Here is a 13,262-nt window from a genome sequence, read left to right as displayed (position 1 = left end):
GCATGTCGAAACACCTGCACTCTGTTTCATTCTTTGCACTGTGTCTAGATTGTTTTTAGTGCAGGTGTCACAAAGATTCAATGTTCTGAACAAGTTCAGGCCATAAAGAGGGGACTTTTGCATTGGTTAATATTATTCGAGATTGTTTTGCACCAATCAAAGTTTCAGTGCATAAACGGTAAGTCAATCCTTTTTATCTCTGTTCTTTTCTGTTGTGCTGAGGGGCTCCATGCCTTGTTTCAATACTGTTATGAATGTTGCCTGTATGTTTACATAAAATATAGCCTATTGCAACAGTACTTGCTAGGAGAAGAAATTATAAAGATAGTGAGCGATTTCGGGTACGGTCGGGTTCAGATTTCATTTTAAGGCCCATGCAGACCTCTAACACACAGAGGTGATAAAACGTATCTCAATATGCAAAACTGATAAAGCCCTTTTTTCTTCAGTAGAAACCTTAGTCATGTTCTTTACCCAATATCAAGACAATTCATAAACATACATTTTAAGGTAAAAGGTCCCCTTTATTGACAAAAATGTACTTTGATAGGAATTTACGTAAGTACTTTAAATAAACCCAAGCACACTAACACTTTTTATTGTATCAATGAAATAGTTCTGTGTGTTTGCTATAGAAATGTCTAGGTTATGGATGTAACCTCCGTTCCCTGATGGAGGGAACGAGACATTGTGTCGAAGAAGCGACACTAGGGGTCTCTCTTGAGCGCCGAATATACCTCTGATCTATGAAAAAAGGCCAATAAGAAATTGGCAGACAGAATTTGCATGTCCCGCCCGCGGAAATACGGGAATAAAGGCGGGGAAATACGTCTGTTTCATTCAGGATTTTTCTGAGGAGCCGACAATGGTCCAGCTGCAACAGTGGCTCGGCTCAACGATGTGGCCGGGAGGACACAACGTCTCGTTTCCTCCATCAGGGATGTTACCCGTCTGTCACTCATTTCAACGTTGTGTTGAAAAAGCAACACTAGGGGTCCAATTTAAATCACACCATGCCCTGAGCCGTGTACTGCTGACACAGGATCGGGCAGGTATTTAACATGCCAAAGGGACCAGCTGTTTTAGGCTGCACGTACCCTTCCCCAATGCCCCATAAAGTCGTTGAAAGCCTTCTGGTTCTTTACCCTTGACAGGGGAACAAGGCGACGCTGCTAAGTCTGGGAACAGGCCGAGCCTAGACGGGCCTCTTTTCTCTCTATATTTCTCGCATAGAGTCAACGGCTGGGGCCCTCACACGCATCGGGGAAGGAGGTATTAGCCAGTTTCCTATTCTTTCAGGGGGAAAAGACACTGCGGAGACCACACCTGCCCAGAGAGGGGGAGGGAAGAGTAGTGACATACACCACATGGGCTTTTAGGTCACATGTGGGAAGTGGCGCGGTGGTAGATCCCGCCTCTTCGGAGGGAGGAGTTGCTACAGACACGGCGACTGGGGGGCAGTGGGAACTGCCCAAGGGAGACGCGGGTCCGCTCGTAAGGGAAACATATTGCGGAAAATACACACAGGGAAGAAGTCCACATAGGAGCCCTGACCTGTGGAGCACATATTCCAATACAGGGTAGATTTGAGTACCCGCAGTGGATTGGGTCGGCGAATTCCTCCACTGAATTGCGAACCCAGAGAGCTAGGGAGGAGTCATCCAGGGAGCAGAGTGAGTGGCATCACCTGGGAGAAAAAGCGCACAGTTTTACCTCAACCGAGGGAAAGGGCGTTAGGTGCAAGCGATCCACCCGGTCAATCCGTCAGCGTCTTACAAAGTTCTACTGGCTCGGACCTGAGAAAACACGTGACGAAACTGACTCTACCCTTAGATTGTAAAATCTCGCAAAGGTATTAGGTGTTGCCCAACCCACTGCTCTGCATATGTCTGCCAAGTAGGTGCCTCTGGCCAGTATTCATGAGGATGCAACCCTCCTTGTTGAGTGTGCTCGGACCCGCAAGGGGGGGGCACAGCCTGGGTGCGATAGACCAACTAAATGGCGTCCACAGCCCAGTGTGAGAGCCTCTGTTTGGAGACAGCGTTCCCTTTCTGCTGTCCACCAAAGCAGACAAAGTGCTGCTCAGAACGTCTAAAACTCTGCGTGCGGTCCAAGTAGGTATGCAAAGCACGTATCGGACACAGCAATGAAGGGGCTGGGTCTGTCTGCTCCCAGGGCAGCACTTGCAGGTTCACTACCTGGTCTCTGAAGGGCATGGTAGGAACCTTGGGCACATAGCCCGGCCACGGTCTTAGCATCACATGTGTGTCTGCCAGACCGAACTCCAGGCAAGTGTAGCTGACAGAGAACGCTTGCAGGCGAGCGCGATCAGCAGGGCTGTCTTTAGGGAGAGGGTCCTGAGTCCAACTGATTCTAGTGGCTCGAAGGGGGGTATCTGAAGGCCCGAGAGAACCACTGAGACATCACAGGAGGGAAACAGGCTTGGCTGGGAGGGATTTAACCTCCGGGCACCTCTTAGGATCCTGATAATAAAGTCGTGCTTACCCAAAGACTTGCCGTCTACTGCGTCGTGGTGGGCTGCGATAGCAGCTAAATACGCTTTCAAGGTGGACAGGGACAGCCTCCCCTCCAACCTCTCCTGCAGAAATGAGAGCACTGACCTAACTGCGCACCTATGTGGGTCTTCGGCCCAAGAAGAACACCAATTCGTGAACAAGCACCACTTTAGGGTGTAAAGTTGCCTGGTAGAAGGGGCTCTGACTGGTTGATCGTGTCTACGACAGCAGGTGGTAGATTAGCTAGATCTTCCACATCCCGTCCAGGGTCCAGACGTGGAGGTTCCAGAGGTCTGGGTGCGGATGCCAGAGAGTGCCCCATCCCTGAGAAAGAAGATCTTTCCTCAGGGGGATTTGCCAGGGAGAGGCTGTCGCGAGGAGTACGAGGTCTGAGAACCAAGCCCGGGTGAGCCAATAGGGAGCCACTAGAGTGACTTGTTCCTCGTCCTCCCTGACCTTGCACAGCACCTGTGCAAGAAGGCTCAACGGGGGAAATGCGTACTTGCGCAGCCCCATGGGCCAGCTGTGTGCCAGTGCGTCTGCCCCGAGGGGAGCCTCATTTCAGGCATAGCAGAGCGGACAGTGGGAGGTCTCTTGGGAGGCGAACAGGTCTTCCTGAGCCTTCCCGAACCGTTCCCAAATCAGCTGGACCGCTCTCCACCTGGCAAGCGTTGTTGTGATAGCGCGTTCGCCACCACATTGAGGTTGCTGAGGATGTGAGTGGCCCGCAGTGACTCCTGCCCGCAGAAAACAGAGGTCTGTCCAGGGTTTGAATGTTTGGCGGCAGGCGGGGATGACATCACACAGTGTGTGCCGTGGCGCCATGCTCGTCTCGGGACTCGAGTCTGGAGCCATTGCTGAAGCGGTCTCATATGCATCAACCCCAGCGGCGCGACTGCCACGAAGGATGCCATATGCCCCAGTAGCCTCTAGAAAAGTTTTATAGGGACCGCAGTGCCTGGTCTGAAGGTGGCTAGGCATTCCAGCACTGACTGTGTGTGCTCGTTGGTGAGGCACACTGACATTGAGACTGAGTCTAACTCCATGCAGAGAAAAGAGATGCTCTGAAACGGGGTGAGCTTGCTCTTTTCCCAGTTGACCTAAAGCCCTAAACGGCTGAGGTGCCTGAGCACCTGGTCCCTGTGGGTGCATAGTAACTCTTGGGAGTGGGCCAGGATGAGCCAGTCATCGAGTGTCACCAAAGAGGCCGAACTGGGAGACAGGGGTGTCGAGGAAGCGTGTCTTGTCCGTCTCGCGCATCTCGACCAAGTTCAGCTACAGATGACGTTCGTGAACTACAAGTGTATAATAATTATAATATATATATATATATATATATATATTGTCATGAAGTAAAACCTTTGAGATTTAATTTCATCATTTTATCACTCCACAGAAATATAGTTAGCTTGCAACGACTCCTCTTTGTCACTGCGTGTCATTAACACAGCATGTATGAAGCAGAAACATTTGCCATTACACGTTCATTTCAAGTGAAACCGGAGCACTTTGCGTTCACTATCAAAAATTATACTTGTTCGTTTATAATTTCATAGGAGTTTGCCACAAGCCTCTGTTGACAGCCTGCACACCAGAGCGCTTCATGCACACTTCAGAACAGGAGATGATTGACCTCCGTGGTGTGGCTCAGTGATGCCCTTGGGAGTGACCCCGTTGGGAGTGACCCCGTTGGGAGTGACCCCCCCCATAATTTTCTACATCGACACAACGTCGAGTGTGTGACAGATAGGGAACGTCCTGTTTACTTCTGTAACCTCCATTCCCTGATTGAGGGAATGAGACGTTGTGTCCCTCCTGCCACAATGCTGAACTACCTGCTGAAATGGCTGAGACCTTATTCTCGGCTCCTCAGCACAAAACCTGAATGAGCGGTACGCACGCCCCTCCTTTATACCCGTATGTTTGGAGGAGTGACATGCAAATACCACTCGCCAATTCCCATTGGCCTTTTATAAAAGATAAGAAGGTGTCTTGAGCTCCCAAGAGTGACCCCTAGTGTCAATATATCGATTCGTCTCATTCCCTCCATCAGGGAAGGGAGGTTACGGAAGTAACCAGGTTGTTTTCACAATTCTTGATATTTGTAGAAAATATTCCCTGTTCCTCATGATGCCATTTTGTGAAGTGCAACAGTCCCTCCTACAGCAAAGCACTCCCACAACATGATGCTGTCACCCCCATGCTTTACGGTTGAGATGATGTTCTTCAGCTTGCAAGCCTCAACCTGTTTTCTCCAAACATAACAATGGTCATTATGGCCAAACAGTTACATTTTTTTTTTTTTTAAAGCGTTTATACTTTCGTACTATTGTTTTTACAGATGAATGTGATACCTTCAGGTGTTTGGAAATTGGAAAAGGATGAACCAGACTTTTTGTCCACAATTTATTTTCTGATTTCTTGGCTGATTTCTTTTGATATTCCCATGATGTCAAGCAAAGAGGCACTTAGTTTGAAGGTAGGCCTTTAAATACACCCACAGATACACCTCCAATTCAGAAAATTATGTCAAACACCTCACATGCAGAAAATTATGTCAAACCTTTAGACAATTAGCAAATTAACTTCTGAAAAGAGGTGTTACTTAAAGGCACGTTTAATTTAGTGTATGTAAACTTCCTGCCCACTTGAATTGTGATATATCAGTTAAAAGTGGAACAATCTGTCTGTAAAAAAACTACTTATGTCATGCACAAAGTAGATGTCCAAAATGACTTGCCAAAACATCTAGGTTACTGTTGTAACCTCCGTTCCCTAATTGAGGGAATGAGACATTGTGTCAAGTGAAGCAACACTGGGGGACCTTCTTGAAGGCCTCGGTTACCTCTGAACTTGAGAAAAGGCAAATGAGAATTTTGCAGACAGGAGGTTCCAGAGGTCTGGGCGCGGATGCCAGATGGTACCCCGTCCCTGAGAAATAAGGTCCTTCCTCAGGGGAATTCACCTGGGAGGGGCTGTCGCGTGGGGCATGAGATCTGAGAACCAAGTCCGAATGGGACAATAGGGGGCCAACAGAGTGCATTGTTCCTCATCCTCCCTGACGTTGCACAGCAATGTGTTTGTGCGTGAGCATTTTGAACAGGAGTTTGTGCAAGTCCCGGTTTCTTGGGTACAATGAAGTAAGGACTGTAGAAACCCTTCTTCTTCTCGGCTAGAGGGACAGGCTCTATCGCGTCTTTGAGTAAGAGAGTCGCGATCTCCACATGTAGGGTGTTGTTTTCTTCGCCGTGCACCGAGATAAAGTGGACGCCACTGAAAGGGGGTGGGGACCTGGTGAACTGAATCGTGTTGCTGAGTCGGATGGTCCTGGTCAGCCAGCGCAACGGGTTGGAAAGTGAAAGCCACACGTCCAAGCTCCGTGCGAGGGGCACTAAGGGGATGATCACTTTTGAAGTACCTGGCAAGGCTTCGCAGCGGGGCGGAGCAGGTAGAGTTGCATCGGGAGGCACTTACCTTGCTCCACGCACCCGGCAGGGGGTAAAGATTGCGAGGGATGCCCCCCCCCCACATCTCCCATGGCTGCTACTCCCTTGGGTTTTAATCAAAAGCTTTTAGCAATGCCCATTGCCAAGAAGTCTTGTCCGTTTTTCTCAATATTTCTGGAATTATTCTGGAGAATAAATGTTGTTTTAAAGGTGACTCTTTCTTTTCTCTTCTGAGAGATGGCCAAAAAAGCTGACTAAGAGCTGACTGAATAGCCGATTGTCATCTATGAAAATTGACAGCGTGTTTTAAAATTGATATTAATGTACAGTGCAATGTGTATGTCTTAGATCCTGTAAATTGTCACTAGTTCCTTTACGTTTTTTCAAAATTGTAATCTCCTTTTTGCCTTCACTAGTAAATTAATTGAAATGGTCTTACATTGTTACAAAATTATTTGTACATTTTATAAGTATACGATTTTAAAGTATAAATATACCAATAACACTGTAAAAATTGGAAATATGTAGGCTATTGTTAGTTAATGAAATATTTGAAACAATCAACCTAATGCCATCAGGTTTATTCAGCCATTATATTTGTGAATTTCATAAAAACAGATCAGTATTTCTTTTTTTTATTATTATTAATAATAATAATAATAAGTTGAAGTTATAGAAGCTACATGAATCATGATTATTAAAGAATTAGGAAAAAATTCAAACTTTAGCATAACATGTCACACCAAAAAGTTATGTCTTTCAAAATGGTAATTTCCACTATCCAATACATTTTCCACAAACCCTTTTTGCCAGTATTTCACACAAAACTGTCCATACAGTAGGCTGAAAGAAGAACACATTATGACTGGTAGTAGCTTAGCAGTAAACCATCTGTAGAACAAATGTTGGATCAGTCTACTGAAGCAGTTAAAGTTTTAAGTTGCTTTAGGCAAAAAACAAACAAACAAACAAACAAATATATGTGGGGTGACAAGAAACAAAAATGAAATAGATAAACTGAACAAAAAAAAAAACATAAAAAAAAAAACATTTGAGTGTGAATCCCCACATACACACACATAGTCTGTGGAAAGTCATGTAATCTGTACTGCATGATGACATGATTTTCTGCTCTAGTTGCTTCAAAGGCACAGAAAACAGTGGTGTGGCTGCATTAATGAGACTGAAACTAGTGTCCTGTACAGTGGATGCGAGGGGTGAATCTAGGATCAGTGGATATTCGGGGCTTAGCCCAGATGTGGATATGCAAGGGGCCATACTTTAATGAAATATTGAAAATAGTACACTTTATAATGACTGTTTAAATGTTATATCTGTGGGGTGGCATTCAAATAGTAAATCTTTGAATATTACAGAAACTAAAACTAAAATGTCCAACTAACATTTGTCTCTGCCTCAAATTAACAAACTAAAAGTTGATTAGAAATCTAAACAAATTAGAAGTTGCGTGCTTTTAATACTATGTAGTTGTTCTAAATTCCCTATGTGTATACTTTTATTTTGCATGGTGCTAGTTGTCTGCAGTTTCCGCCATTCTGGTATACCATTTTGCTTTCAGTTTCGTTTGTTCCACAATTTCCTCGTTAATGAATGTGAGTTATTCAGTTTCATTCTGTTAGAAGTGTTCACGATGTAATTTTATGTGGTGATTCACATGCATATGTTTACCATCATTTACCATACTATAAGCTTTTCCCAAATACCGAGGGGGGCTGGGAACATAGAGCATGGGTAATAATGGGCATAACCGGTGCAAGAGCTGTGTCCACATTCTCTCCAGTGAGTCAAGCTTGTTCCCAGTAAGCGTTGGTCTCTGCCATGACTGTCCCTTGTCACCTGTTCTGTTTGTGATATTCATAGACAGGATTTCAAGGCACAGCCGAGGATTGAAGTGTGTTCAGTATGGGGGCCTTTAGGGTTGCATTTCTGCTATTTGCATTTTTAAAGATAAAAATTATCGAATTACACAATTTGTCCAGTATTTTAAGCTTTTAAGCATTCAAGATGATTAATTTGATCTTGAATGTAAATGTTGCCTAATGCGGGTAAGGGACTGTCTATAAAGTCATATATTGTGCTAAAATGGCCTAATACTGTCACAGGTATTAGGTTGTAGACACACATTTTTATCCAGATATGCTAAATAAAAAAATATGTAAATTGCTTTTTAAAAAATTCACACACACCATTTACTTGAATACATCTCTTCTAGTATCTATTTTTATCTTCTACCTATTTGGATATGCCTATCCCTATTCTATAATAAAAGAGTGGTTGTATCGAGTGATGCAAGACGCTCAAACAAAAGAGGATACAACCCAACTTTTAATACCACAGAGCCACTGGGAAATTGTATTCCAGGCGGCTCATTATAATCCAATGGTGGGTTACTTGGGGAGAGAAAAGCACTGAGCCGACATCATGCCGATGTTTGCAGGTGGTGTGCAGCGTGTTGTGAATGTCAGCTGGTGAATCCACAGGCTACCCCAAGAGCACCATTGTACCCCCTTCCATTAATCAAGGTTCCCTTCAAAAGAACTGGCATGGACTTCATCGGGCCATTAGATCGGACTGCGTGCAGACATCGCTTTGTATTACATCTGGTGGACTATGCAATGCGGAATCTGGAAGCAGTGCCTCTGCTCAACATCTCAGCATGCAGTGTTGTGGAGGCATTCTTCAAAATAATCTCCAGAGTGGGAATTCTGAAAGAAATCCTCACTGATCAAGGCATGACATTTATGTCACAGACAGTCCTCTAACTCTAGGAATTATTGGGTATTAAATCGATTCACACCATTGTTTACCATCCACAAACCGATGGGTTGGTGGAGCGAGTTAATAAACCCTGAAAAATATGATTCATAAGTTTTGTACACAAGGATGCTAGAAATTAGGATAAATGGCTCGGACCCCTGTTATTTGTATTGCAAGAGGTCCCGCAAGCTTCCACAGGGTTTTACCTGTTCGATCTGCTGTTTGGGCTGGCTATTATAGAAGGTCTGTGCCTAATTATTCGGACGTCACCATACTGACTGATCTCACTAAAAAGGGATCTGGAGCTCCCTTTTAAGTGAGATCAGTCAGCGGGCTGGTGACGTCCGAATAATCCAGTCCAGTGGATGGAGCAGTGTCAACAGGCATTTACGCAGGTGAAAGCCGCACTTTGTGGTGGGCCGATTTTACATTCACTCAATTTCTCTCTCTCTTTCATCCCTACAGGGCTGGGGGCCGTACTCTTGCAGGTGGTGGAGGGGAGGAGTTGCGGTGCTGTACATTAGTTGCAAGCTCTCACTGAGGGAGACTAAGCACAGCTCCATTGAGAAGGAGTGGCTTGCCATCAAGTGGATGGTCCTCACTCTCCGCTAATACCTGTTGGGCCTTCACCCTCTGTTTGGATCACACCCTACTCCAATGGCTCCACAGCATGAAGGATGCAACACGTGGATCACCCAGTGCTATCTGGCTCTTCAGCTGTTTAAATTCGAGGTGGTCCACAGACTGGGAGCGCAGATGGCTTTCGTGGAATTCCTTTCCAGAAAAGGGGGGTTGGTAGACAGACTGGATGTCTCCCCGGCCTGAGTCAGGCGATGGGGATATGTTGTGGCAGGAGCATGTGTTAAATTTAGACCCAAAGAGACTGTGTTATATTGTGTGAAGCTGAAAATCCATTCTTTCTCAAATAAAGCTTACCTTTGAGTTGAGTCCTCAGTTTCCCATCTCCTCTTTTCCACCCCAACGGACCTCTTACAACAACCTTATTTGTCAATGACCCATAAGTATTAGACAGGTGTATTTAGTGTTAGTATCAATCAAATCAAATCACTTTATTGTCACACTAACATGTACACCAGTATTTAGGGTTAGTTGAAATTACATCATCTTGGCAACAAGGTTATAAAATTAACTTCACACAGAAAAGGTTAGTAAGTTATTTATTACACTAAAATCACATGTTTACACAGGTATATTATTTATGTCTTGTGGCTATAATTTTGTAAAAGTAAGTATTGTAAAGTTCAAAAATTGGCCCCATTCACTTCCATGGTAAGCGCCTCACTGTAACCCAGATTTGTGCTTTTTTTTAAGAAAAGGAAGGACTAGTCAAAATTAATTTTTGTGGTAATCAATATTTTATGCCACAAATGCTGTTGATTGAGTTTAACTTGTTTTTAACCTGGAATAATCCTTCAAGTATCATGTTAACCTGACATAATAAAATTCATCTGTAATTGTGACTTCCTCATTTTACATTCAACTGTCAATAAAATAAATCTCAAATAGCGACTTCCTTTTTTTTACATTCAATCATAAATCCATTTTAAAAGCAGCACAGTGCAGCATACAGACATGTCTACACCTGAACCTTTATTTCCCCTGATGAAGTCCACAGTGTGGGAATAATTTGATGGTACCTTCTAGGTCTTTTGCATACTCAATTTTTCTCAGTTATTCAGTTTGTAAGGTTTGTCACAAAAAAGTGTTGGCTCAGGTAGGAATCACTTTAAACCTGAAGCACGATATCCATGAGCATCATTCCTCCCATGGAATTCACAGATATGAATGTAAGTGAAAATACAGTATGGATGATAAATTAAAAAACCCTTTCATAAAAAAATATACATACAGATACAATACAATTTTACATGATTTGTAAATACTCATTAGGTTTAGGTAGGCTAACATTATGGTTGTGTTTTCTTTCACACTCACAAACACTGCAAACAGATCAGAATCTGAATCAGAATGATCTTTATTGTCAAGTGCTCACGTACACAAGGAATGTTTTTTGGTGATAAGAGAAACAAGTGCACACAGAACATTACAATGAGACACAGAATATAAAACATGGTAAGAGTATAAATATTATACAAATAATAGAAAAATAACAGAATGGCATATGCACATGTGCAAGTGGTAATGTACAGTATGTGCAAGGTTGGGGTATGTACAGTTATTTAATTAATTATGTGAATTTACATATGTACATGAGATCGTCTAGGTTACGTATGTAACCTCCGTTCCCCGATGGAGGGAATGAGATGTTGTGTCAGAGAAGCGACACGAGGGGTCTCTCTTGAGCGCCGATATTCACCTCTGAACTATGAAAAAAGGCCAATGAGAGTTGGCACCCAGTATTTGCATGTCCCGCCCCCGGACATACGGGTATTTAAGCGGCGCAAATACGGGAGTTCATTCAGGATTTTTCTGAGGAGCCGGAAATGGTCCGGCCACAACAGTGGCTCGTGGCAGGGGAGACACAACGTCTCGTTCCCTCCATCGGAGAATGGAGGTTACATACGTAACCTAGACTTTCCCCTTCTGTCACTCTCTCCACGTTGTGTCAGAGAAGCGACACTAGGGGTCCACTTATAAAAGTGCCATGCGCTGAGCCGTGTACGTGAACTGCTGATACAGGAGCGAGCAGGTATTCTTACGTGCAGGACGACCAACTGTATCAGGCTGCACGTACCCTTCCCCAATGCCCCATTTAAGCCATCAGGATTCCTTATCGTTACCCTGGAGGGGGGAACAAGGTGCTGGCCGCCAACCTGGGAACGGGCCAAGCCTGGCCGGGCCTCTTTTCTCTCTATGTTTCTCACATAGAGCAGCTAAGGCCGGGGCCCTTACACGCACTGAGGGAAGGGGGTCTTAGCCCTTATTCAGGGTGGAGAAGACCCTGTGGAGGCAATGCCTACCCGAGAGGGGAGGCAAGTTTAAGTGGCAAAACCATCAGAGGCCTGACTTAGGGCCTATGTGGAAAAGTTGGTGCGGTGGTGGATCCAGCCTCATAGAGGGGGAACATACAGCACGGCAACCGAGGCAGCCATGACTGCCTAAGGGAAACACGGGAGTCCGCTCGCCAGAGGGACAGAACCGTGGTGTTACACACAGGGGGAGTCCGAAGGAGGCCTTACATGTGGAGCACCTATACCAGTACAGGGTAGCTTGCGGTACCCGCAGTGGCTTGGGTCGGCGAGTTCCTCCACTGAACTGCGACCCACGAGGGCTAGGGAGGAATCAACCAGTGTCCCAAACCTGGGATCTCCTGGGAATGAAGGCGCACTGTTTCCCCTGGTTAGGGGGAAGGGCGCTAGGTGCAAGCGATTCACCCGGTCAGATCGTGGGCGTGCTACCGAGTTCTACGGGCTCGGTACCTGAGGAAACACGGGACGATACTGACTCAACTCGGAGATTGTAGAATCTCGCAAAAGTGTTAGGTGTTGCCCAGCCCGCTGCTCTACAAATGTCTGCTAGGGCAGTGCCCCTAGCCAGTGCCCATGAGGACGCAACACTCCTGGTGGAGTGGGCTTGGACCCGCAGGGGGGGACACAGCCTGGGTGTGATAAGCCAGGGAAATGGCGTCGACAACCCAGTGGGCAAGTCTCTGCTTGGAGACAGCGTTCCCTTTCTGCTGTCCCCCAAAGCAGACGAAGAGCTGCTCAGAGCGTCTGGTGCTCTGTGTGCGGTCCAGATAAATACGCAAAGCGCGTACTGGACACAGCAGTGAAAGGGCTGGGTCTGCCTCCTCCCGGGGCAGCGCTTGCAGGTTCACCACCTGATCCCTGAAGGGTGTGGTAGGAACCTTGGGCACGTAGCCTGGTCGCGGTCTTAGGATCACGAAAGTGTCTGCCGGACCGAACTCCAGGCAAGCGTCGCTAACAGAGAACGCATGCAGGTCCCCGACCCTCTTGATGGAAGCGAGCGCGATCAGCAGGGCGGTCTTGAGAGAGAGGGCCCTGAGTCCAACTGAGTCAAGCGGCTCGAAGGGGGGTCTCTGGAGTCTCGTAAGGACGACCGAGAGATCCCAGGAGGGGAACAGGTTAGGCCGGGAGGGAGTTATCCTCCGGGCACCTTTTAGGAACCTGACGATTAAGTCGTGCTTACCAAGAGACTTGCCGTCTACTGTGTCGTGGTGGGCCGCGATAGCGGCGACATACACCTTGAGGGTGGAGGGGGACAGCCTCCTCTCTGCCCCGAGGGGAGACTCTGTCCGGGCATACCAGAGCGGGCAGTGGGAGGTTTCTTGGGAGGCAAACAGGTCTACCTGAGCCTTGCCGAACCGGTCCCAAATCAGCTGGACCGACTGGGGGTGGAGCCTCCACTCTCCGCCAGGCAAGCCTTGTCTTGACAGTGCGTCCGCTATCACATTGAGGTTGCCAGGGATGTGAATGGCGCGCAGTGACTTGAGTCGATGCTGACTCCAAAAGAGGAGACGACGGGCGAGCTGTGACATGTGGAGGGAGCGTACTCCGCCTTGGCGGTTTATGTAGGCTAC

This window comes from Xyrauchen texanus, chromosome 5 (assembly GCF_025860055.1).
Source record: "Xyrauchen texanus isolate HMW12.3.18 chromosome 5, RBS_HiC_50CHRs, whole genome shotgun sequence".
NCBI classification, from domain to species: domain Eukaryota; kingdom Metazoa; phylum Chordata; class Actinopteri; order Cypriniformes; family Catostomidae; genus Xyrauchen; species Xyrauchen texanus.
Note: the sequence above shows the minus strand (reverse complement) of the source record.